The 27,847-nt window shown below is 47.3% G+C and overlaps 1 protein-coding gene across 5 annotated transcripts in view; it reads right to left on the bottom strand.

The window, feature by feature from the left end:
• LZTS2 (leucine zipper tumor suppressor 2) overlaps window positions 1–27,847 on the bottom strand; it is a 60,488-nt gene that overhangs the window by 16,267 nt on the left and 16,374 nt on the right. The window contains exon 1 of one of the 5 annotated variants that reach the window (XM_079977441.1): window positions 12,879–12,991. The exons of the other annotated variants lie outside the window; for them this stretch is intronic. The gene's annotated coding sequence lies outside the window, so the exon portion shown is untranslated. Of the gene's footprint in view, window positions 1–12,878; window positions 12,992–27,847 lie in introns of those variants that run through there. 5 annotated transcript variants of the gene reach the window in all.

Below are 27,847 nucleotides of genomic sequence, written 5' to 3'. Positions count from 1 at the left end.
ATGCTGCCTATGAGGGAATATGGCTCCCCAGTCTGAAAAAGGTCCCCCAGCCCTGCTGAGCCATGTTAGTATAATGGAACCCCATCCAGTAATCTGGCCAGTGCATTTTGGGCCACCTGAAGTTTTGAGTCATCTTCAAGGGCAGCTCCATGTCGCATGTGCTGCAATAATCCGATCTGGAAGTTACCAGGGCATAGATTGTGCAGTGGCCAAGTCGTCTCTGTCCAAAAGCGGCCTGCTGAGCTTCCCATCAAGTGAAATAATGAAGCAGGGCGTTAAATGTTTAAGAAGATTCTGAAAGGGAATGAAGATGGGGCTCTGATAACCAAATTTATCAAGATCAGAGAGCCAGAGTCTTCTGCCTGATAGCGAAGGCCAGCCTCCTCACAGCGGGAGCTGAGCCATTTTTGTGCAGCCTGAAAACACTAGCTGAAATTCTCAAAATGCTAAGCTTTCCTTTTTCTGATAGCTTAGCCTTCATGGCTGAGAGAAGATAGAAAACATAAAAGTGTTTCCGTAATAGCTCACAAAAGCAGAATGAAAGAACCCACCTAACATGATGTTTTCTTAATCTCCTCACAGGATTGGAGAGAACAAAGAGTTTTGAGCATGCGAGTTTCTCAGCCATCCCAAATAGTTGGAAAATGCCATGGCTCAGTGACAGAGGACATGACCTGCACGCAAAAGATCTCATATTTAACCCCCCAGCATCTCCAGCTACAAGGTCCCAGGTAGAAGGACATCTTCAAGACTGCCACACAGAGTAGATCAGAGATGGGAGGGAACCTCAGGACCAGGAGACAATGCAACACCCAAGTCTCCCTATCTGAGTCTGACCCTTAGGATCCTCCCCATGCTACATTCCCTCCCTATTCTACCCGCCCCTCTCTGCTCAGGGCCAGCCCTGCTATTAGGCATGGCGAGATCACTACCTCAGGCAGTAGAAATTCCTGAGGCAGCATCCCCACGGTCACCCCACCAGCGTCCGAAGTGGCAGTGCACACAACAGAGGAGTGGCAGGGCACATGACAGACAGAGGCAGTAGCAGTGGCAGGTATGGTGGGAGTGGTGGCAGCAGAAGGGCAGCACTTCCCATATTGCCTCAGGCAGCAAAATAGGATGTGCCACCCCTGCCCCCTGGCTGGAATGTGAACTCTCTAGTAATACCCCCTGATTGAGTTGGTATAAAATGGAGGGAGGATAGAGTGGGGTTTGTGGGTGTGTGGTGATACAGAATAAATAATAAGAAACTAGGCTACCATATAAAGGTAAATTTTACACTAATTTCTCTGTCCACCTTTGCAGCTGGCCCCACCCCACATGTAGCCCCCAGAAGACATGGCTGACCTTGGGTTCCCCGCCCTCAAAGTAGACAACAGGGAGCCAGAAGGAGAAATGGTCCGACACGAAGGCAGCATCTTCTATGTCCATATGTCACTGGCAATTTGGGGTTATTTTAAAGGAACTCTTCCCCCCCCCCCCGGTCATTTAAATGACAGGCACAACACAGAGCTAAACTAGGTATCCATATGTTTATTCACCCATTTGCCTATAAAGTCTTACTTTTTGCACCAAAATGAGCGTATGAAGAACAAAAAAGGCCCCCATCCTGTCTTAACTCACCATATTCAGCCACTTAAGGCTGTTTGCCTCTCACAGCCTGGCTCACTTCTGGTCTCCAAGCCAGGCTGATGGAAAACAGCTTAAACCAGTCAAGCATAGCATGGCATGGCAAGGCAAGGGACAGGTTTCGTTCTGCTCCCCCTGACACTCGCGTTGATATAGGAAAGCAGGAGACACCCCCTGACCCTCTCCAACACTTGAATAAAGTGTATTCTGTTAGTGTATAATAAGCATGCACATATCTATTTTGGCCCACAGAATCAGAGATGTGTGACACATGCTGAGAAACTGCAGTTAGCATTGAAAGGAAAGTTCATTTACAGCAAGCAGACAACAATCCGCCCTTTGTCAACCCCCTTCCGCATCACCCAAGGATACTGAATTTGCGGCTTCCACAAACTTTAACAGAGGCATCTTGCAGACAGATTCTCCGCCACCCCAGTCTTTCTGCCAAAATGAAAGATGCTGATTTTTGTGCAGTGTGCTATACAGCGTCACTCTTCCCTAGACAGTGCACATTTCCATGTTTGGACCTTGATCAACGTAAACTGAGAACTTCAGTTCACTGGTTGCTGGAAAGCATTCTAAAGATGGTGTTTTCAAAGTCTGACTCCTGAACTGGCTTTATATCTATCAACTACGACTTGTGCTCAGCCCATTCAGCCCTCTGGATACTTTCCAAACATGTCCCATCCTGTTGATCAACAAGAACTAGAACAGGGGCAGCCAAAGCTGTTAAGGCTGCAAGCTCCCATCATATCTGACCATTGCCAGGGCTGGTTGTGGCTGATGGGTGCAAGAGTCCAAAAACACCCAGAGGGCTCACATTGGCTAGTCCTGAACTAAAGAATACAGCACAATTTTCACAGAAGCACAGGATGGATAGCTGCTCTGCTCTGGGTGTTGCTTTTTCCTTTTGGTGATCGCCACTGCTGTCCCTAACCAGAGGAGGAACGACTGCTGGGAAGTGTGCACCTACATCAGCGCAACCAGGCACCTTCATCTGCCCCAGCTGCAACAAAACATGTCTCCCCTGTATCGTCTCTACAGCCACAGCAGCAGCTGTAACTCCCCAACAGTTTAACTTCACCCCTGAAGACACATTCTTCCATTGTCTCCCAAGACAGACAGATGCCAACCAACCCTACCAGCACAAGTAGAAGGATCCAGAGGGATCATTGGAATGAATCCAAACTATGCTTAATGTATCCCATGCTTCCTGCCTGTCCATCCCTCCCCACCCTTTCAAGCACTGGAAGGAGACACATGGAAAGGAACATCTTGAAATGAACCCAGGACAGCAGAGTGCTCATATAATAATGCAGGGGTCAGCAACCTTTTTCAGCCATGGACCGGTCCACCATCCCTCAGACCATGTGGTGGGCCGGACTATATTTTGAGGGGGGAAATGAACGAATTCCTATGCCCCACAAATAACCCAGAGATGTGTTTTAAATAAAAGCACACATTCTATTCATGTAAAAACAACAGGCAGGCCTCACAAATAACCCAGAGATGCATTTTAAATAAAAGGACACATTCTACTCATGTAAAAACACACTGATTCCCAGACCATCCGCAGGCCAATTTAGAAGGCGATTGGGCTGCATCCGGCCCACAGGCCTTAGTTTGCCTACCCCTGTAATAATGTATCTATATTTTAAAGAAAACAACAGCCAGGTTCTTACATAACTTGTTGAAGTGGCCATGTTTGCACGAAACGGTAAGCCAAAGTTTCCAGTCTATTGCAGCTTATTGTGAACAAGCAGTGGGTTAGTGCACATTGCCCAATCATTCCTGCTTTGCTCCCCACCCTGGAGAAGAAGGAGATTGCATCTAAACCATGGATCATGGTGTATTATTCTCTAACAAGTCCCAATCAGCAAATCAACCACGACTCGCGGGTTAATATTGGCTCGTTAACATTGCTTGTTAAGGAGCAACAAACCAGGGTCTGTGAGTTCAGACATAATGATAAGCCAAGTATTCCTGGACTGTTTACCACTCTCATGTCAGGGAAGGAGTGAAGCTGGAACTATTGGGCAGGATGCACCAACACACGGCTTGTTCACAATAAACCACGAAAAGTCAGAAAGTTTGGCTTGCCAATACGTGCCAAGGCAGCCGCTGTGGCCCAGCTGAAATGTAATTACAAACAAGAGTTTGATGCTTATTTATTTTCTCCTTTGTCCTCACAATGCCAGTACTTTAAAGAGGCAGGATCTTTTTTGGCTAGTCAAATGCCCACCTCTAGGTTTCATAATCACAAAAGGTAAGGTAAAGGTAAAGGTACCCCTGCCCGTACGGGCCAGTCTTGACAGACTCTGGGGTTGTGCGCCCATCTCACTTAAGAGGCCAAGGGCCAGCGCTGTCCGGAGACACTTCCGGGTCACGTGGCCAGCGTGACATCGCTGCTCTGGCCAGAGCCAGAGCCGCACACGGAAACGCCGTTTACCTTCCCGCTGGTAAGCGGTCCCTATTTATCTACTTGCACCCGGAGGTGCTTTCGAACTGCTAGGTTGGCAGGCGCTGGGACCGAGCAGCGGGAGCACACCCCGCCGCAGGGATTCGAACCGCCGACCTTTCGATCGGCAAGTCCTAGGCGCTGAGGCTTTAACCCACAGCGCCACCTGCGTCCCATCACAAAAGGAGTGCACCTCAAAAGACAAAGTATGAAAACAGCCCAAAATCATGCCAGAGACATTATCCTCATCTAAATCTATTCTTTTATTTGCATTGCTGATGGGCTGCCGTATGACAAGAAGTTCTCTGAGCAGCCTAAAACTTGCCAACACAACACATAAATGTACTCGAGACACAATAATCTGTACGTCATCTAACACATGAGTTCAAGAAGCATTTATAAGCTGAATTTCAGGGATACCCAGAGAAGGGAGCCCATTTTCCACAGTCCGTCCATCTAGGGAGCCATGCCCTCCCCCACCCACCCCACACTTGCTGCTCCTCTTCATCCAGGACAGGCATCTGCCTGGAAACCGGATCTTTGTTTCCATGCAGGCCCCTGCTGCTCCAGGCCCTGTTTGATGTCAGGATCCTCTTGTCCTTAACATAATCAACATCTCCCAGCAACCGCCAAGCTAAGGGATTATGGGAGAAATAATCCACCAGCAGGAACAGCAGCAGAAGCCTAAGTTGGGAGACAAAAGCTCCCGTTTTCATGCAAATGTTGGCCTGAACCAATGAGCCTGGGACTCCAGGGAGGTCCCGAATTTGACCTCACAGCTGGGCCACTCTCAGAGACAACAGCCTAAGAAAGTTGCAGATTGTACCACTCAGGCCTAGCACCTGGGAAACCCATTATGCAAGGCAGGAGAGCACAGTAAGCAGATCAGTTCAAGGGAGATGAGGATCTTGGGAGTTTTTCTTTCTTTCTGCAGGATGGGTGGGGGTGTCACATATATTTCAGTGAACAAAGTATCACAAAATGGGATTTATAGTTTCAAAACTGCTGAGGAATTAAACTATTCTGAGGACTAGAAACTTCATTTGATTTTTAAAGTAAATAGCTTAATAGAATCTGTAAGGTCCAAACATTAGACGAGTTTATACAGTATTGAAATAGCTCCTCCTAAAAAAAAAAAAAAAAAAAAAACAAAACATACATTCTGCTACTATCCCCTCTACATTTAGAAGAGCAAAGGAAAACTGCCTTAGGAAAGGCTGAAAATATTCTAAAACCCTCACACATAAATCTGATATTGTTTTGTTGAGGTTGGTCCTAATGTCTGACAATTTTTAATGCTTGTCAAACCCAGATCACTAGGACCAATCAAACAGAGATCTTATTTTAAAATGACTGTGTTTGGGGGGGGGGAATTCTTCTATCAGAAAATCCTTAGATATGACAACGTTGAAATAATCCATTCTAGGGAAATCCCAACATCTTTATTGCCAAGGGATGCAAAGCAGCACCTAGAAAGTTGCACCATTTTACCTGCACATATTAGAGTTTATAGCACCTGGAAAGTTGTGTGGATAGTAAATAGAACAGGCGAAACAATGTTCAAATCCTAAAGCAGATATGTTGCTGGACATCCTTCAGTTATCTCCTTGGTTTAATTTTTGTCTAAAAATCTGAAGTAATGGCAGGAAAACATATAAAAATTTCCTAATTAAAAAGTACTAAGCATTATTATTTGAGACTTCCACTTTTGACCTGATTTTCAAAAGGTTAATTCATGATGCCTATTAAGTCTAGATTTGAGAAAGCCTGGCTGCGGCTGATGGAGTCCAAGATCTCTGGAGGGCACCAGTTTGGGAAAGGTTGTTCCACAGGTTATGACTCCCAAGACAGAAATGCATTGGGATGCACTACAGTGGATTTCAGAGCAGAATCAATGCTTATTTGTATTTATTTGCTCATTGCAGATTTATATGCAAGGATATGCTTTGTGAGTTCAACATCCTCAGGTTTATGAACATGGATGGCACAGTCAGCTGAAGTTCTTTTCTAGAAGGAAACAAGGACCTTTTTCTGCCTCCCCACTTCCAGCCACTCTCTGAAGACTGAAGAAAAGACCCTCTTAAGAATATTTGGGGGGCAGGCAAGGGAAGCATGGCTTTGTTGTTGTTGTTTTTTGCAGTCTTCAGATGAAGACTAGACCATGTGAAAAATGAATATAAGATTTTAGCTGCAGTTCATTCATTTTTCAGCTCTGTTTTCTTGTTATTTAAAAAGTGCGCCTAGACATTCCGTTGTTGCACCCATAACCTAGGTTTAAGGTGCCGTTTAGCTCCTAGCTTTCATATCTCAGTTTGTAACACTGTCTCTCTCCAGTCAAACATATAGGGTCCCTGATTTGTTGCTGTTTCCTGTAGAGCACTGGGTGATTTGGTTATCTTGAGGCAAATACTCACTTTGGTACAGTGGTACCTCTACTTACGGACGCGATCCGTTCCAGGGTGCCATTCACACCCCGAAAAGTCCGTAAGTAGAGCGCCTCTTCTGTGCATGCGCGTGATGCAATAGAGAGCTCCTGCTCTCTCCTGTAAACACTTCTGGGTTTGCCGCATTCATAACCTGAAAAAACGCAACATGAAGCAAACACAACTCGAGGTATGACTGTACTTCACATTGCTGTGCTTTCCTCCCCCTACCTCTATTGTATAAAGAAAAAACTCAACAGGAACATATTTGACAGTGGAAAGGACCCCTTTGGGAGGTTGTGGACTTTTCTTCCTTGGAGGTTTTTAAGCAGAGGTTGGGTAGCCATCTGTCATGGGTGCTTAAGCTGAGATTTCTGCATTGTGGGGGGTTGGACTAGAGGACCCTTGTGGTCACTTCCAACTCTACGATATGAAGCTGCCTCATATGGAGTCAGGCCATGGGCCCATCTAGTTCAGTATTGTCTACACTGACTGGCAGCAGCTCTCCAGGGTTTCAGGCAGGGGGTCTCTCCCATCCTTACCTACAGATTTCAGGAGTTGAACCTGCAGCCAACACTGCATGCAACAAAGGTGCTCTACCACTAAAGTCAAGAAGACCCGTCTCCTACACAGGATCTTTGGCAACACAGTATGATGCAGTTATCTGACACAAGGAGATGTTGTTTGCAGGCAGATGCTGTAGAACACAGAGAACAGCACACTGTGGGACAGAGATGCCACCTACCAAAGCACGAATGTTACCACGACTGGACCAATCTGCCAGAGGGCATCCCACCCCTTTAAGTGCAGATCCACTCTCCCCAGCATGAGGGCAGGCCATGTGATAGCTGCACACATGACAAGCTAATGAGTTATGATCACTAGGAGCGCTGGATGGATGTGGAGTGACAGGCCACCCAGAAGAGCAGCCTAGTGCACACTGATCAGGGGCAGCATTCAGTCAGGCCACGGCTGGGTCAACCCAGCAGGGTTCCTCTCCACATGCGCACACACACATTCCACATAAAGCCATGGAGAGGAGGAACCATCTTCACCCTCTTGTTGAACCTGGGGAGTAAGGATTTAATCCCATATGATGACCTGGGCTGGCACAGGAGGACCAAAAGCTACCGGGAGATGTCCCTGCACCAGGTTTTTTTTCCAGGAAAGCAGTACAATTAACACGGAGACCCTTCAGAAAAGAAGAGAAGGGGGAATGAACAGGTACAAGCAGAAGAAGACATGGCCTTCTGAGCACTATTGAACCCTGCAAGTACCTGACACATCATAACTACGTAGCATAAGCAGATCCCAAGGCGCATGTGTGCACATGTGCGCACACAGTCCCCAACTCCCCCAGTCCTCTGAAATGCCAGTATGCTGACACTAGATCCCAGCAGCCAGCAGCCGGCCACACTCCTGTACTCCCAAGCCCAAGGCCTCGCTACCTAGGCTAACCCAATCATAGTGGCAAACTGGATATGCGGGCACCACAATTCCAGCAGCATCTGCCTCAGCTATGTAAATACTTGCAGGCAGAGAGAAATGTGCTGTGTTGCACTTTTGGAAGAGGAGCACAAAGCAAGCTCAGCGACTCATGGGATGGGCAGGGCTCCCAACATACCAGGGGGCACGGCCTGATTGCCAACTGATCTCTGGAACACAGGCCCAGTTGTCAAGGGGAAGAAAGGAGTTGCTTTGGAAATTAAAATGAAAAAGAAGAATTCCAATCAACTCTTGATCATTGCGTATGGTGGCACTGTGCTACTCAGCATACAGTTAAGGGTGTTTTGGTGGGGGGGTTAGAGAGGGGATTCTAATTTGCTGACTGCGGCAAAGCCTAGGGGCAGGGCTGCCCACCACTGTACAAGTTTAAACAGCAGGAAGTCAAAAAAATGGATTGGCAGATAAACAATCTAAATAGAGGGCCAGCTGCAGAGAGCCTTAATCCCAACTAGCTGCAACATGTTAACCAAAATAGTTCGCTTTTACAGAGCATTTTAGAGAGTTTAAAATGTATCACATACATTGGTCCAGTAATGATGCTTCACAAGGTAAGATCAGCCTTATCATACCCATTTTGCAGAGAAGGGACTGAGGCTGAGAGAGTACTGGTTTGTTAAGACCTCTGAGTTTGCTGCAAAGGAAACATTTGCTTGAAGGACTTCCTAGTTCACAGTTTATACACTTCAATACACCTGCCTTGTAAATAAGCCAACAAAAGTTTGTTTTTCAAGAGTTTGTTTTTCTAGCCAGCATTCCCATGCTTGCCATAGATGTGGAGATGTCCTATTCTACAATCCCACCCATGGAAATGTAGGCTTCTCTACCCTCCTAACAAGCTAGCCACAAGAAAGAAAGAAAGAAAGAAAGAAAGAAAGAAAGAAAGAAAGAAAGAAAGAGCCTTCTACCAAGTGGACTGGAAGTAGGAGGATGAAAGGACTGACTGCTCCTCTGGCACCCCTCTGCATTTCCATGCTGATTGCAGAGAAAGGGGGTTTTCTTCTCCTACAGCTAGCACACAAACCAAGTGGGCTGTTGGGAGAAGGAGCCGCCTCCCCCAGCCCTGTCAATCCCCAACATGGAACTCCTGCTTGCCTATAGCTATCAGGGAAATAGAACTCTGCCATTGCGCATCCCTGGGCAAGCCCTAGCCAGGCATGTCCAAAGTCCGTTTCGGGGGCCTAATCCAACCCGCCAGTCGGTTTAATCCGGCCCCTGTGGTAGTTTATTTTCTGGGTAAAATCCTAAAAAAACCTCAACTACAACTTTGGTTGGCCTTCACGGCCCTTCACTTCATCAAATGTGGCCCTCTTTGAAAAAAGTTTGGACACCACTGCTAGGCATTCATATCCTGCAAAATTGAGATCTCTAGATGTGAGCAAAGCAACTGGCTACAGTTAGCAATTAACCTTCCACAAGGGCCATATCTAGAGGTTCAAGAGCCCTTGGCGCTGTGCTGGGCTTTTCATGAGATAAATCTGCAGAGGTATATAGACAATGTACTAAGGGGGCCATCTATCCCTACCCTAGCTGGATCTGAGAGTCATTGACTGTAACTGTTTCTTCATTTGTTTCTCTGTCTAAAGGTCTACTACCCCACTTTTCACAGTTGTCTCAAAGCAACTCACAAAGAAGAAATTAAACATACAATGTACAAAAGGCATAGATTAAACATAAGAAAACAAGAACATTAAACATAAGAAAACAAGGACATTAAAGCAGCCTCCTGAAATAAAAAAATTGTTCTGACCCAACATCTGAAACTTTGCAGTGTCAGTCCTCGTCTGGTTCCTACTGGACGAAGCTCCATAGAACTGGGCTCACTATGCTGAGGGTACAACCCCTTGTTAATGTGGGTCATGCTTCTGGACCATGGGGAACCAGTAGTAGCTTTTCATGTTGGAAATCTATGCTTATCCTCCACTGGGAGACCAAAAAAAGAAGCCCCTTTCCACCCCCATTTCTCCCAAACCACTCTCAGCACTCAGAGGCTTCTTTTCCCACAATGCAGCAGTGAAGGGCAGCACCTGTGCAGCACCTGTACAACTATATATAGTTGTACTTCAACTCCCATCAGCCATAGCCTGCACTGTCAACAATCGGGGGTGATGAGAGTTGTAACCCAACAATGACCACAGCCCCCACTCCCAATGCTTTGGAATAAAATGTGCTACTTTGTGCACGGCATCTGAATAAGTCTAGGAAAGCCATCAAGGGAGAGGAGAAGCCTGCTGCCTCCACTTCTTAGCATTCGGTCTTAAGCTGTGTGTCTGTGTAACAATGCTGCCCAGCAAACAAGACACTGCAGGGAGGGGAGGGGAGGTCGGTCAGGGCTGTACCCTCCCTTCCCCCATCTATTTCACTTCAAAGCAAGGAGCGGAGGCATCTGCTGAAGCTATCAAGCCTGTCCAGCCTAAAGCTGAGGAACAAAGAACATGATCAGAGAGCAAGCAGACTCTTACCCTTCCACAGTCCCCCTCCCTCCTCTCAACTCTGCCAGCAGAATGTACCCAAGAAAAAGCTGCTCCCCCCCCCCTTGCCTTTGCATGCACGGATGCACCCATCACCAAAGATTCCCTAAATCCCAGCCCTGGCAGTCTGAGCACTAGAGAGGCTTCCTGGCCCTTCAATACTTTTCTCTCCTATCCATCGTTCACGGGAACTGGCCTGGAACTGAAAGCTGCAAATGGCAAATGGCAGTGCTTTGCCCAGACTTTTCCAAGCCCTGCAGGACCAAACTGCCAGCAGCAGAGAGTTTTAAAAGTTTCAGGGCTTTCAGGTTCTTGTTTATAGAGAATGGTGATTCACAAGCTTGCAAAGGACAGCAAGCTGCCCCTAACAGGAGAGTCCCTACCGCAAACAGGCTCAGGCTGGATCTTAAAAAGCACCATATACACAGAGGCAAGAATCCGAACACAATGAGTTGTGATGAATGGTTCCTGTTGTCTGTCCTCTTCACAAACACAAAGAGGCCACCTCATTTCTCCAGGAAATGTAATTAACACACACAGTTGCCTCTTGGGAGTCCCCAGCTCACTCACATGTACCCCCAATGACAGAAAAAGAGAGAACAGAATAAGAGAATTCATAGAGCTGGAGTGAGACGGCTTAGAGCAGCCTTCGTCAACGTGGTGCCCTCCAGATATTGCTGGACTATTGCTGAGCGGGTCAGACCAGGACTGTGGAAACCCAGGTCCAACTCCCCATCCAACTACTGTACAAATCTTATAGGGCAATTCTGGACCCGTCTCTCAGCCTAGCCTGCAGGGATGTTGTGAGGATAAAACTTGAGGACAGACATATATTCATTCCTGAATTCCTTGAAGGCAGGATATAAATGCATCTTATTATCACATTCTTGTCCTAGAGAGGATCTTTTATAGTTAATGCTTCTGATATTAGCCCACAGCACCCACTGTTATTCTACATGCAAACAAAAATCTCCAGGGCTTATGGCAGCCAGCCACCACTGCTAAATGCAGAAAGAGGAGCTGACAGAAACACATGTACAACAGGGAAAGCCAGCATTGTTTGATCTGCCCAGTGCAACACACGTGCTTCCAGCACAATATGCAACTGTGTGCATATAAACACATTCAAAGAGCCTTTTTAGCTGTTGCACGTGCTCCTACAGGATGCTTAGGGAGCATTTCCCAGTATCAACATTGGACGGTTTCCTCATTGGCCTCCCCACACCTGTGCTGAAAATAGCAACCTACACTCACCCACCCTACAATTTCCACACACCATGCACACCCGCCTCCAGCATTGAGAGACTAACACTCTGTCCCAGACCCCACAGCCGACCACTGAACTCCAGCTCCCATCAGCCCCAGTCACCATGGCCAATGGCAGGGAATGATGGGAGTTGTGGTCCTACTACATCTGGAGAGCCACAGGTTTACTCCCCCTGCTCTGCACAGTTTCATCCAAGGGCTTTGCACTGGCTATCCTGGCTGCTGGGGTCACTCTGGGGTTCCTTTGGGGCATCCACAGCCCTCTCCCTGGACTAGCCCAATTGCTCAGAGCAAGCACCTGCAATGGACTCTCAACAGGCATAAACCCCAAGCCAACCCATCCAGGCAGGGGAGGGAGGGCTCTGGCACACAGCCTGGCCTCCATCAACCCAGGTTCCTGGCGCAGATTCAGAGCACCGGGGATGTGGAGGAGGAGGAGGCCACGGCCAAACTTTCCCCATGAATGAAAGGAGGGAGAAGGAGAAGCCCACTAGGCCAGACCAACAAGCTCATTGGCTGGCAAGAGGCTGCCCCGTGACGAAGAGGGAGAAAGGGGCACAAGCCCGGCAGCGCAGACTCCCGCTTCTCCGTTGCCCTTTCATGGAGAAAGTAACGCGAAGGAACAACATTACGCGCTCAGAAACCGACTCGCCGCCGGGACAAGAGGCAGCAGCGCCTCTCCTTTCCCAGCGCGGGAGACGCAAGTCGACGGATGGCGAAGGGAAAATGTGATTCCAGCAGGCAGATGGAGGGGGAAGCGGGGGGCGCATAAAGAGCAACATCGCCGGCCTGCTTCCGACTCCACGCAACAACAAAGATCGCCGCGGCGGGACCACGCAGCCAACTCAGCCGCCTTCAGGAAGGGAGGTGGACGGGGGAAGCAGAGGAGCGACCCGTCGCTGGAGAAAGGCATCCCGAAAGAGGCTCCCAAGCAAGCCCCCTCGGTCGCCAACTGGAACTCAGCGCCCAAGACTCTTAGCGCACAAATCGGCTGCTCTTTTTTTTTTGGCGGAGGCGGGGAGCTCTCCCCTTCTGATCTTCCTGGGCCCCGAAGCGAATTCCCGCCCGTCTCCCCCCCCCCCACCGGAAAGTGGACCGCGACCTCCCGCTGCCCGCCTTGCCCCGCACCTGGCCTGGCCGCCTCCATGGTGCCGGTCCGCCGCTGGGCCGCTACGGGGCACAGTTCCCCCGGCCGGCTCGCAGCGCCGCCGCGTCTCGACAAGTTTGAACAGGCTCCTCCCCTCGGCTAACCGGGACTCTCGTGTCTCGGATCCGCCCCCTACCCTCCTTCTCCGCCCAGCCCCACTTTCCTCCTCCCTTTCCCCCACCCCCACCGACTCGGCCGGGCCTGAGACACACGCCTCGCCACCCAGAGGCCCATCTCAGAGTCGCCTGGTGGTGCGCCGCGCGACTGACTTTTTTGCATCCGCACATCGCCAACCGCAAGCGATGTGGAGTAGGAGCGCGCGCGCACACAACTGCAATTGCTGTGTAACTTTAGCGCCTGCTGATGTGCTCTACTTTTGAATTATGGCGCTGGAGGAGACTCTTGAGAGTCCCATGGACTGCAAGAAGATCAAACCTATCCATTCTTAAGGGAATCAGGCCTGAGTGCTCACTGGAAGGACAGATCCTGAAGCTGAGGCTCCAATACTTTGGCCACCTCGTCAGAAGAGAAGACTCCCTGGAAAAGACCCTGATGGAGGGAAAGATGGAGGGCACAAGGAGAAGGGGACGACAGAGGACAAGATGATTGGACAGTGTTCTTGAAGCTACCAGCATGAATTTGACCAAACTGCGGAAGACAGGAGTGCCTAGCGTGCTCTGGTCCATGGGGTCATGAAGAGCCAGAAACGACTAAACAATGTGCTCACCGCTGTACATGAGAATGTACCTCCGAGGCTCTAAACACCCTCCATTCGACTGCAAAGCACGGGGCTCTTTGCCCACTCACCAAACACTCTACACCCCCAAGGGGCACCTGTGGGGGGGGGGAGGCCTCCAGTTAGCATGTGCAGCCCAGTTTGCCCCAATGTTTTCTGGTTGCACATCTTTACCCAACTGTGTAGGTGCAGGTTCAGTAGCTATGGACAGGCTTCAGCCTTATTCCACCCTGACCTAAGCTGAGCAACTGTGGTTGCATAACCACTTTTTTCCACTTATCTCTGATTTCCCCTTGTTTATTTTTCAAAGGTGACTGGCTACAAAGGTGAGCAAGACTCCTGCATGTTCAATAGTTCTGTGGCTTGCAAGATTTTTGGTCCATGCAGCTTGTCATGCAGGAATTGGGGGTGGGGGGGGACTGCATATATCTGCCAGAAATCCATCTTCTATTAAAGGTGCAATGAGGCTTGATCTCCTTTGTAAGTTGGTCATTCTCCGGAAGTTGAGAAAGAATCCCTTGGGAAGAAATTGGCTTCACACATACCTCGCAATTCAACGATCTCTACGGAAGTTCTACTATGTGCATGGAGCTCCTCCCCCTAGAGGGCTGCCCCCTTCATTTCACTGCAGTGGACCTGGAAGTTTCAAAGGATGTAAAAGCATGTCTCCCAGGAAGGGCAACGTAAGCTCATTGGCAGAGCATCAGCCTTGCATGAAGAAGGTCCCAGGTTCAATTCCTGGCATCTCCAGGTATGGCTGGGAATGCCCCCCATTTGAAACTCTGGAGAGCTGCTGCCAGTCAATGCAGACCACACTAAACCAGAAAGGTGATTGGTCTGACTCTGTATAAAGCAAGCTTCCTGTGCTCCTGCAAACTAGTGTTCAGAGTAAACACTAAGCTCATGTCATCTTGCCTATGCATCCTTTCCCATCCACCCCTAAGCTGCTCTATGACCACTTCTACCCATCCCCGGGCTCCCCTCCCACGGCTGCACTAGGTCTCTCCATGCTGTCATTTAGTCCATATCTGCCTGGGTCCAGGCATGTGTGTACCACTCCTGTCCCCAGCCCATGCCAGCCAGCCAGCAGTGCAGGCCAGGAAGTCAGTCGCACACACACACACACACACACACTGCTGCCTGATCTCGCTTTGTACATCCACCACAGAGGCAGCTCCTTGCATTGGCTGCAGCAAGCAAGGACCTGGGAATATGGCCGCATGCAAGACTCTGCCTGCTGCTGTGCTGTCGCTTGCAACTGATCTGCCCACTGAGGAGATGGAGCCAAGACAGATGGCAAGCCGAGTACAGGTGCAGGCAGGCCTTTCCCCAGATGGTGACATTCCACCCCCAACCCAGATAGCTGTCCTCATCCTCAAGCCTGGCCAAATCCTTTTGAACACATCTCCCATTATTATTTAAGCCAGCCCCCCCCCCCAACCTGTGATCCCCAGAAATTGCTCTCTCCTTCCGCCACTAGAGGGCGCCATTGATTTATATACCGGTAATCTTTCAGGGATATTCCTCCGATGGCTCACTGCCCCCTGCTCCAATAATGTGCTCATGCAGGATTTTTAACTTGCCTCAAACCTTAGCATTTCAAAACAAATATGCCTTTAAGTTGCCCGTTGATAGTTAGCACTGGGACAGCAGACTGAGCAGGCATATAGGCCACCTCATTGCACTTCACAGAATCCAGTCCAATCCCCAGCAATGGTCAGGTATTATGTGAGCTGTTGGGTCACCACAACATCTGGAATACCCCGGGTTAGCTTATCCTAGGTGCTGAACTTCAGCAGATTCTGAATTAACAGCAATGGAGGGAATGACAGATAAGCAGTGGGAGGAAGGAGTCCTCACAACACAGGGAGAAAAATAAACATGGAGGTACGTAGGCAGAGTGGCAGAGCACAGATGGGAGTTCAGGAAGGTGCCTTATACCAAGCCAGAAAATTGGTCCATCTTGCTAAGTATTATAGACACTGCCTGGCAGTGTATCCGAAGATTCAGGGATGGAACCTTTTTGCATGCAACATGTGCGTTCTACCACTGAGCCAAGGCCCTTCTCCTATGCGGTACCACTGGCACTGCTGTCACAATGCGATGCTGCATGAAAAACAAGCCAGATGCTACACAGAGCTCCATATGCTCCACACTGACTGGCAGGTTCTCTCCAAGGTCTTGGGGTCTTTTCTAGTCCCACCAGGAGATGCCAGGGACCAAACCTCAAATGTCCTTGCATGCTCTATCTCTGAGCAATGGCTTTTTCTCGGAAAAAGGAAAAACTCTGATTTAGTGGGGACTCTGGTATGCAATCTCAAGGGCTATGGGGTAGGATCACTGGAAGATCAAGAGCCCTTTGGCCTTTGTTTGCTTCTGAGCCTCTACACTCCCTTCCAACAATGCTCTGGCACCACGAGGCATTTGCAGTGAGCCCCTGATGTTGCCACCCCCTCATCTGTTCAAGAATGCCAGGCGGCTTCAGGACTGGATGGCAGAGTAGATATATCTGTGTCCTGCTTGCCGATCAGAGAAGACAGGCCTGCCCACATCTTCCTTGTCAGGAGGCTGCTCCAGGCCTTGGTGTTTATTTGCTCTTTGGATTTCTGCTTCTTCAAACAGAAGTGCATCCCCAACCCCCTGCTGTGACTATGGCAGCCATATGATTCGCCCAGCAGCTGTTCCTGGAAATTCACTGGAGAATCTTGCTATTTGGTAGATATTGGGGGGGGGGGGACAGACACTTGGGAGGGGCTTCTCTTAAAGGCCTATGACACCAATAGTGGAGAAATGTTATTTGGTCAGCAGTGCTGTCTTTGGAACAAGGACAGATTCTAATCCCTATTTGTCCACAGGACCTTGGGCAGGTTTCAGCCCAACCCATCTCATGCCACTGGTTTTGAGCAATGGTTAATTGTAAAGAACTGAAAACACCCCAAATATCAGGTGTTTACAACTCTTTAAACCTGGTCTTTTCATATATCAGCCAAAAAAGTTGGACATAAAAAAAAAAATCAAAGTCTCATCCACTTGTGAACTACAGGAAATGTTTCTGATACATTATTTCCCTGTATCAGGAATTTTTTTATGTCTGATTTTTACTGTTTTTTATATTTGCTGTAAGCTGCCCAGAGTGGCTGGGGAAACCCAGCCAGATGGGCAGCGCATTATTATTATTATTATTATTATTATTATTATTATTATTATTATTATTATTTTCATCTTCTTATAACAGCCTAGCAAGGTAGGTAGTTTTTAGCACATGCCATTAACATTTACAGTACATCTGGAAATGACTGGCAGAATCCGAGACCAAGGAGAAGAGTTGGTGGAAGAAGATTGGAAGAAATTTAAAGTTTATCTACAGAAACATTGTAAAATTAAGGAATGTTAGAAGGATGTTGGAATGAAGTAATGTGGTTTCAGCAGAAATGATATAAAGGATTAAGTAAAAATGGATTGTCAATTGGTGAAAGAACAGAATGTAAAATTATAGTATATTAAGATAAATCATTAGGATAGAAATAAAGATGGAAAGGATTTGCTGAAATGTCTAATTGAATTAGAATACAAAAAGGGAGGTGTGAGGAGGTCAAGGAAATAAGCAAAGGAAAGAAAGTTATGTAAAAGGATTGATTTGTGTTTTTTTCTTTAATTATCTGCATTTTCTTTTTTTTCTTTTTTTCCCCTTTGTTCTTGTATTGTTCTGTATTTTTCCCCCCCTGTTTAAATATGTTCTTTATTTTTTCTATTTGTAACCTTTAAAATCTCAATAAAAATCTATTGGGGGGAAAAACATTTACAGTACATCTGCTCTCCATCTGTACAAAGTTTAAAGTGATTTCAAGGAGACTGTTCTACAACAGGCCAGAAAGCAACCACCTTAGGACACCCACAGGTGGTTTATTATTTGTCTTTTGGGAACTATGGCACTAAGATATGGCCCGAGTGCATTCAGAGATATGGCTAGTTTTCTGATGATGTCTCTCTGAAATGTTTCAAGTGCTCCTACTACATTATGTAGCTTTTGCTCCCAGATGGCCCAATCCTGTGTAAGTGTCCTCAGAAGTAAGTCCCACTTGGTTCAGTGGGACTTACTGCCTAGCCAGTATGCTTAGGATGCAATCATAAGAGTTACACAACTCAAGGGAAAGCGAGCGATAGACTCCCCTTGATCTGACACTAGAGGGCAGTATGTTAGTTAAGCTGAAGTTTGCAGACGGCTACACATTTTTGCCTGTTTCTGACAGATGTTAACAATCTGTAGTCCTGCTTTCAGAGGTCTGCCCTGTATGAGTTTTCTTCCTGTCTTCACCAACCTAGTGCCTTTCAGAAGCTTTGGACTGCAGCTCTCATCAATCCCAGCCAGCAAGTCTTTGTAATGTAATCCAGGATGTCCTCTCTCCCTCCCAAATCCTCGCCTCCTTCAGCAGAAGAGAATTCACCAGGCTGGGCAAACACCAGATGGGGAGAACACTCCACCCATAGCACATCACACTCTCCAGCCCAAAGCCTCACATGACAGGATGGAATCCATCATGTGCCGCCAGTCATGTGCTTACAGAGCACATTAAAGCCTAGTAAATGTTTAACCCCTTCAAAATCTGGCACATGCAACCTATCCAGCTGCACAGGTTTGGCTGGTGAAACGATGACCAACTTTAACAGCTCACCGGGGGAGGGGGGCAGAATCATAGCAGGAAGGAGAGGAACAACATAGCTCTCAAATATTTCTGCTGTGCCACCCAAACAGAACAGTGTCACAAGAGAAATGTCAGAGCAATCACATGGGGTGAAGACCTCAAGGTGAGTCAACATTCAGACACTTTCAGAACTAGCTTTCAAATTCTCCACCTTTCTGTCAATAGTTTGTACAGAGATGAAATAAATCTTCCAGCTTGGAATAGGATTAAGCTTGACAAGCGTTGCCAAGGGCTCATCCAGACTTCCGCTTGCCTCATTGCTCCCCCAACCCAGGAGAAAACCCCAATCTTTACCGCTGAATTGGACCAAATGTCAATTGGGTTTTCTGCAGATTGATGTTTGTGCCAATTCAGCACTAAAGAGCAGGTTTTCCTGGGGAAAGTGGCAGGGGAAACGGAAAACTGCTCAGACCCATGATTTCTAGGCATGGGACAAGTGGAAGTGTGTCCCAAGAGAAAGCTGGTATTTTGATAACTAAATTACTGAAAAGTGGACTATATTTATAACCAGCTGTTTCATACCAAGAGTTGCTCAAGTGTTCAAAGAAACGAAAGTGCAGTTTTGAAATCAGTGGTTAAAATCAGCAAAGTTTTGAAATCTTGATATTCCCTTTTCCTTTCTAAACAAAAGTATTCTATTATTATTAAGTAAGTATTATTACTTACTTATCTATCTGTATTTATATACTGCTTCATCATAAAAACCTTTAGATAGCTCACACAGAATACAAACCAGTGTTTCTCAAACTTTGGCCCCCATGTGTTGTTGGACTACAACTCCCATCATTCCTAACTAGCAGGACCAGTGGTCAGGGATTATGGGAGATGTAGTTCAAAAAATATCTGGGGAACCAAGGCTTAGAAAGGCTGCTTTAGAATTACAGAAATGCAGAGTTGGAAGGGACCCTGAGCATCATCTAGTCCACCCCCTGCAATGCAGGGATATGCAGCTGTCCCATATGGGGATCGAACTTGCAATGCTGGCCTTAACAGCACCATGCTCTAACCAACTGAGCTATCCAGGCATATTTAGGAAGAGCCATCTATAAGCAGTTACAGTCCTTGCACAGTCGCAAAGGGAAGTGGCCAACCACCAGGGGCGGGGGCAGGCAATTTCACTCAGGCTTAAAAAGATGACATCCTTTGTTAAGAGAAGCTCTGCAAACTTTGGAGCTGAAGCTACAGCCCCTTCATTAAACAAATCTGGGCAAAGCAAACGAACAAAGCCAAGGCTGTTTTCCCGACTGGAAAACACGGGGGAGGCTTGGAATTAAGGAGCCTCTGCAGAGACTTGCTCAGAGCCCATGGGAGGCGAGAGGAGGCTTTGGGGCCAAGAATCTACCATGCACAAGGTGGATTCCCAGGCTGCCTCTCGCTGAGACCCAGGCTGTTCTTATTCACCCTTCCTTCTTTCCAAATCCCTTGCACTACACAATACAGAGAAGGAAAAGGAAAGAAAAGGGGTTACGTGACAGTCCTTCAAGCTGCCATCTGTGGCATGAGGTGGGCTAGTCTCTCTGTCATGGCACCGCCACTTGCTCGGCAGGACCAGAAGGGGGCAAGGCAGGGTGGTGGCAGGTGTGCCACCACTGCCAACGCGGTGCTTCCACTGCCCTCGCCCCACCCTGCCCCGTCAAGTGGCAGTGCTACCCCAGGACAGTGCAGGAGACACCCCCCACACACCTCAGACACCACAATGGAAGACATCCCCTCCAATATCAGGCAAGCCTGTTTTATGCCATGGATAGGACTCACATTGCATTTTCCAGAGCAGAAGGGAACTTAACAGGCCAGGAAGAAGGCCTGCAGGGCAGTGTGGAGTAGTGGTTAGTGCACTGGAATGGCAGGCCAGTTACTGCAGAACAGGGGCCCTTGAAAGCTTAATTTGGGTGAGGAAAAAGAAGCCTTTTGTTGTCTATTAGGAAGACCATTGGTCTCTCTAGCTCAATATTGTCTATTCTGACTGGCAGCAGCTTTCTGGGGTTTCAAGAGGCATGCTCTTAGCCCAATCTGGAGGCTCCAGGGATTGAACCCAATACCTTCTACCTGCCAGACAGATGCTCTCCCACAGAGCTGCAGCCTTTCCCCCCAAATATCACTGCAAAAAGCCACGTCAGCCTAGCTGCAGAGAAGTGCACAGGAACACTGGAAGCTGCCATGGGTAAGTTTAACTCAGTATTGTCTACATTGATGGGCAGCATTTCACACAAGGGTCTCCCACAGCCCTACCTGGAGATGCCGGGGATTGAACCTGGGACCTTCTGCATCCAAAGCAGTTCAACTGCCACTGAGATATGGGCCTTGCCCCCATAGGAAACAGGAGCCAGAAACCCTTGCCAGTCTACTGCAAACCAGCTAATGGATCCCAATCTACCTTCAGCCCACCCGAGCGCACAGAGTCCTACCAGTGCGCTGTGTCACATGGAGAAATGTGCACACAATCATAGTCCTCTGCTTTCTGAGGCCAGGTATCACCTGCAAGGAAAACTGGCAAAGCACCCTGAGCACCAACCACAGACCACATCTTAAGACAATGCTCAATGGGCTTCACGTGCACCAGTTTGGCTTGTTCCGTAGAGGCCTCTGCCTGCAACAGAAAGGCACCCATCTCTCTACTTCATCCATCTGAAACCCACCAAGGTTAACTGGGAATGATGAGTGACACAGGTAGAGAGAAGCGTCAAGCCCGCCCCCACTCCGGCAGATCTGGAGCAGAGAAAGGGTCCACTATAAGACTCTCTGCCTCCAAGAAAGTGCATTCCTTTCCTTCGTGTTGTCAGCTGGGGATTTTCTTAAAGAAAACAGAGACAAGGAAGCAAGTCCTCTTGGCAGGCATCACATCACCAGATGGGGCGGGAGGAGGTGGAACATTTTTTATTTGTTTGCACAAATCCGGATCCAAGTTGTTGCAACTTTTGCCAGGCAGACAGGAAGGTTTAGAGTCCTAGACCGCAACATCTCTCAACTTAGCAAGCCCTAAACATCCAACACCAAAGGCTGCTCCTTAGGCCTACTGACATCCAGTGTAATTCTTCTGTTTCTCCCAGAGGGGAAATTCCTCCCCAAAGGGTGAGTCACTTTGCTCTCGTGTATAAACCTAACCCATTGCACTGGCTTGAGATGCAGGAAATTCAGGCACCCATTGAAAGCTCTGTCACAGACTTCCTGCAGAGACATTGGCAAGTCTCTCTCTCTCTCTCTGTCTATCTAATCAAGGGGCCTTTTGGACAAGATGTTTAGAAATATACAGGTTTAGCAGATGGAAAGCAAGCACACATAGGCAGTGCTAACTTCAGAAGAGCAACAACCCAGCACTCCCAAGATTCACAGCAACCTTTACCAACCAGCTTCAAAATATCACCTTTCTCTTTCTCTGGCCCAATTCAAAGTGCACAAACTGTTCCTTTCAGACTCAGCCAGAATCCTCCAGGGAGGTGTGGCTTGAGATACTTCCTACATGGATTTTTAGATTAATAGTACCTTAATGATCATCAGACAGTAAGAAACCACCTATGGCTACAGAAGAACCTTAGAAGATGATGCAGTACTACTAAACCTAGGACCAGCCCAAATGGAACAAGATAGCAAGCAAGTTTTTGAGTGGTCCTGGGCGGGACGCGGGTGGCGCTATGGGTAAAAGCCTCAGTGCCTAGGGCTTGCCGATCGAAAGGTCGGTGGTTCGAATCCCCGCGGCGGGGTGCGCTCCCACTGCTCGGTCCCAGCGCCTGCCAACCTAGCAGTTCGAAAGCACCCCCGGGTGCAAGTAGATAAATAGGGACCACTTACTGGTGGGAAGGTAAACGGCGTTTCCGTGTGCTGCGCTGGCTCGCCAGATGCAGCTTTGTCACGCTGGCCACGTGACCCGGAAGTGTCTCCGGACAGCGCTGGCCCCCGGCCTCTTGAGTGAGATGGGCGCACAACCCCAGTCTGTCAAGACTGGCCCGTACGGGCAGGGGTACCTTTACCTTTTTTTTGAGTGGTCCAGAATTCCTCAGGCAGGATGTCAGACAAAGGAGATGGTGCAGGTGAAGGGAGAAAAATATGGTCTAATGGTAAAGCCATAAATTTGAATTGGTCTTAAAATAGAGCAGGAGAACAGCTGGGTGCTGTGCTGGTTTTGGGTCATACTTTGGGATTTTGGTATGAAGAAACACGCAATGGCCGATTCCCCCTTTTTGGAAATGTAAAATCCAGCTGATACCCAGATCTGTTTCTAGCAGGTTCCTTATGACAGAAAACACACATGACAAGTCTTACAATAGGAAAGCCAGAAATTAATTTTAGCTGGTGTACTCTTTTCCCTTGGTAAACCATAATAGTGTACCCGTGACTATTGAGTAATACTGTCATATTTGCTTTCCATGCATCTCCTAAAATTACTTCAGCATTACTAATTCCTCTTCTGTAACATCCAAACCCAGAGTTAGCTGAAGATGTAATTATTCCTGTTGCCCCATTCCCACCAAATGTGCAAACTAAGACATGCAGCCTGATCCAATGCATCCTTACTCAGAAGTAAGCCCCCATGAAATCAGTGACATTTGCCCCCTGGTAAATGTGCAGAGGGCTGCAGCCTTAACCGTGTGATCCACAAAGTCAATGCAGTGTACACTCCTGCATGGCACTGCAGAGATACATTCTCAGGGCCTCCTCAGACCCAAGAATTTCTAGCCATACCCAGACTCTGCGTGCATGTGTGTGTGTGTGCACGTGCACGCGCATGTGTATGTGTGTACCTGTTAAATGAGGAAAACAGTTAATGAATCTGACGAAGTGTCATTTAGTCCACAAAAGCGCATCATAAATGTGTTTGTCTTTTAAAGCTTAACAACTCTCTCCATTTATTTATTTTTGGTGCCACAAACTAACATGGCTACAAATCGAAGTTTCGAGACAAGTTACTTATTTACTGGCTAGGCATTGTTGGGACTCCTCTGACCAGTCACAACAACCCTCTGGGAAACAGTGTCCAAGGCTTGTGGCTCCCAGCCAGGAGCTCTTGAAAATGCTCTTGCAAGTCACAGTTGCAAAGTCGTCTCTCTTCTCCAGGTACAGCTGGAGGGTGTTGGAGCTGAGGAGGCTGTGCATGATGAGAAAATGCACGGTCTGCACCTAGTAGCACTGCAGACCTTTACGAGGGTGCTGTGTCTGCCCCATAGTCCCTTGCAATGCAAACAGAGGAGGCAGCTAGATTTATAAAGGACAACCAACCATTAATAATTGCAACTCAGAGGACACAACAGAACACCCTCCCTCAATCACAGAGCATTCAAAGAATGCTGTCGAGGAGATGCCGATCCACATCAGTGACAAAGACAACATTTCTGGTTAATTGATCAGAAATAATAATAGAAAAGCACAATGCAAATTAAGTTTGTGAGCTGGGCAGTGGAGGAATCTTTGGCCACACACTAAACATGCGTCAACTGTACTGTGGGGATAAGCATGTGGTTAAAAGCGTCAAGACATAAGTAATCCTTCTTGAGATCTTGAGAATGCGCCCCCAAAATGGACCAGAGCAGGAGTTGGGGACCTGATGCCCCCTTCAAATATTGTTGGACTACAGCCCCCTAATCCCTGATCATTGGCCATATGGGTTGAAGCTGATGAGAGGCCACCAACAGGTAGAGGAACATACCTGGTCTAGAGCAAAGTGAGCTAAGGGGTGTGTGTGTATGTTAATGACCACGAGAACCAAAATGAGGGAGTTTAGCCCAGAATAAAAGAACACTGTAGCTGCAATCTTATGCACATTTTTCTGGGAGTTGGCCCTACTGAAAACAGTGGGATTTAGCGCTCATCCACACTTGTCCTGTGTTTGATTTCTAAGCACAGGTCTGCTAGATTTTTTGATTGATATGTGCTCCAATTAAGCAGTGAACTGTGGGTTTTCCTTTGGAAAGAGGTGGGACAAAAGAAAAACTTCTCAGACCCATGTCCAGAAATCACAGGATAAGCAGAAGCATGGACAAGCCCTTACTTCTAGGGTTGAGCAGTGTTTTGCGACAAGTCTTCCAGAACAATCTAAAGAGCGGATGTGGTCAGTTCCTAGCTTTGCTTTAATAGTCAAGTATCTTATGGCCATAGGGACGCAGGTGGCGCTGTGGGTTAAAGCCTCAGCGCCTAGGACTTGCCGATCGAAAGGTCGGCGGTTCGAATCCCTGCGGCGGGGTGCGCTCCCGCTGCTCGGTCCCAGCGCCTGCCAACCTAGCAGTTCGAAAGCACCTCCGGGTGCAAGTAGATAAATAGGGACCGCTTACCAGCGGGAAGGTAAACGGCGTTTCCGTGTGCGGCTCTGGCTCGCCAGAGCAGCGATGTCACGCTGGCCATGTGACCCGGAAGTGTCTCCGGACAGCGCTGGCCCCTGGCCTCTTAAGTGAGATGGGCGCACAACCCCAGAGTCTGTCAAGACTGGCCCGTACGGGCAGGGGTACCTTTACCTTTACCTTTTATCTTATGGCCACAGAAAAGTCAGGACAGTATCAGTCATCATAGTCGCCTAATCAAATCGCCTAGACTGGCATGGGATTTGCAAGCGACCACATCTGCCACATGATTATCTGCTCTGCTTTTGAGCGACCACAATGAGCCCAAATGACCAACGCCTGGTGGTCATTTCTAAAGAGGCGTGTTAGGCCTTAGGCCCATGGAAGCCACATCCTCTTGAAAACCTTCTTCATAATCCCACACGTGTGGTGGTGAGTTATGGCTACTTACAGGAGTAAGGAAAATGCACTTTCCACATCTTCAGAGGCACCAGCTTAATTACAATTTTGTGGCTTTCCAGGATGAGTCCTGGCACTGCAGTTCCTCAGGCTGAGCCCCAATGAGCCTTGCCAAACAACCATTCCTAGGGCTAGAATGTTTCTGTAACATCTGACCCAAACCGAAAGTCTTGCCATTTGAACCCATTGCTTCTTGTGCCCCCCAGCCAGAAAACTAAAGGAAAACAGCTTGCTATCTGCTTTGCTGCTATCATTACAATATTCCAAGATTGTTAGCAAGCCATCCCTTGCTGCATGAGGACTGCTTGGATGGATCAGCCTATGCCCATTCCGTGGGGAAGGATGGAAAGATCTGCCACTTTTGGTGCTCTCAGTTTCTTGTTTTTCTAATCTTAAATACAGTTCTCCTTATTTTACATCGATTTGAGATTATTATTTAAAAAAAAAAATCATGAAAATTCATCAGTACATTAGTGCAAATTTCTCCAATAAACACGTTTTTAATACACCGTTTTAACATTGTTCATTATTCTAAATAGCCAATCATTATCATTAATTCCTCCATTTTGGATACTTTAAATACATGCAAGTATAGGGGGTATTTGTTTTTTCATTCATTTGTTCGTTCTGTCATTCATTCATTCATTCATTCATTCCAGCCTTTGATGCCTGACAAAACACATCTGGGGCTACTGCGAATAACAACTTCACCTCCTGAAAAGCTATTAGTCTGCAGAATAATGTAGACCAAAGAAAGCAGTCCCATGATTTTCATACCACCTAGTGGGAAGAAAGGAATGTCTCTAGGAAATAAGGCCTACCCATTGAGCTCTAGTAGAAACCCAGCCAGATGGGTAGGGTATAAACAATATTATTAATAATAATAATAATAATAATAATAATAATAATAATAATATTCACTTCAGTGATGAACCTGTGTCTGGACTGGACCATTGTAGACTGGGTGGGGAAAGGCTTACTTTAATTTTTCTTCTACACATATGCCTTTAGGTAGAAAAAAGGATGTCACAGAAAAGGTTCTAATCTAGCTTTCCCCCTGACATTATGGATTTTATGTGAAGGGTTTTATTTATTTTTAATGCAAGACCTTTCAGTCTCCCATACTAAACAGCTGGGGTTTTAAGACCTTCAGGAGAAGCCCTCTGGTCTGTTCCAGGAACTTGTGAAAGCATAGTCTTTGCATTTTATTGCTGTTCTGTTTTTATTATTATTATTATTATTATTATTATTATTATTATTATTATTATTTTATTAATTATTATTATTATTATTGTCATTAAACACCTTAAACACCATTTGGTGGGAAGGCAGGATTGAATTTTGCAAGCAAACAAATTACTTGATTTGCCTACCTTGCCCACCCCCAATCTTTGGCCACCTGAAGTGGTACAGCCCAGACATTGGTTTCCCATCTCCAAGACCCCCTACCTTCAGAAAAGTCAAAGCATTTTGACAGTGAAGACTGTTTATTTTGCTGGGGACTATACAATACAATATACAAAGGGATTTGACTGGAGATGAAAGGAATTGACAGGAGAAGGAACTCATCCCAGATATGTTTAAAGGTGTGGTCTACCTTCCTGCTTGACTCAAGATCAGGTGGAAACAGTGAGCAAAATAATAAGCAGACATAATCTGTCTCTCCAACCCACAAGTGGGAGAGGCTGTGATGCAAATCCTCTCAAACTTGGTCTAAAATCAAAACAGCCAGCCAAATCACGGGACCCAAAAACTGCCTGAAAACCTGGGTTTCAGGGATGCACAAAAAAGCAGTTGTGAAAAAGAGGTCTGTGCCAGGGGGCACATTAAAACTTCAAAGCACATTGAGCCCCTTGGAGGAAAAGGTGGGATATAAACAAATGGCATGACTGCTTCAATATATGCCCAGAAACACTCCTGGAGAGGACTATCCTCTCCATGGAAAACCAGGCTAGCAAAGATTCTCACAAGGAAGCAAAATCTATTGACTCCTAGCTCCTTGCCTGGTATGCTAACGGTTAACTTGCCACTTGGATAGAACTATGTACCGTATTTTTCGCTCTATAACACGCACCCGACCATTACACGCACGTAGTTTTTAGAGGAGGAAAATCCGTAGACATGCCACCCGTAGGCATTCCCTCCATAACACGCACAGACATTTCCCCTTACTTTTTAGGAGGAAAAAAGTGAGTGTTATGGTGCAAAAAATACGGTAATTCTCTGCATAAAGTTTCTACTTCTGTTTGGGGATTTAAAAAGTTAAGAGACATGAAAACCATGTCTGTTCTTGCAGCACGTGGGCCCTGTTCATGCTTAGAAACAGATCTATTTGTTCTCCACTAAACTTCCCTGAAGTACACCATCTCCTCCAAATGACAATTCCAAAGATCACTGCCCCTCACTGTGACACACGCCTACAGTCACCTTGCTGATCTTAAAGAATCAAAATGCTGGAGGAAAGGGACTTAAAGGTCATTTCATCCAAATCCTTTTCCATTCCATTCACTAGAAGGTCTTACACAGACCATACAGTGGTACCTTGGTTTACAACCATAATCCGTTCCGGAGGTCCGTTTGTAAACCAAAACAGGTTGTAACCCAAGGCGTGCTTTCGCCAATGGGGCTTCCAAAAAAAATATGTTTGTATAGTGGTACCTAGGGTTACAAACACTTCGGGTTACAAACTCCGCTAACCCAGAAGTAGTACCTCAGGTTGAGAACTTTGCCCCAGGATGAGAATGGAAATCAAGTGCTGGCGGTGCGGCAGCAGTGAGAGGCCCCAT

Source organism: Podarcis cretensis (assembly GCF_951804945.1).
Source record: "Podarcis cretensis genome assembly, chromosome: 5".
NCBI classification, from domain to species: Eukaryota; Metazoa; Chordata; class Lepidosauria; order Squamata; family Lacertidae; genus Podarcis; species Podarcis cretensis.
This window is presented reverse-complemented; position numbering and strand designations above follow the sequence as displayed.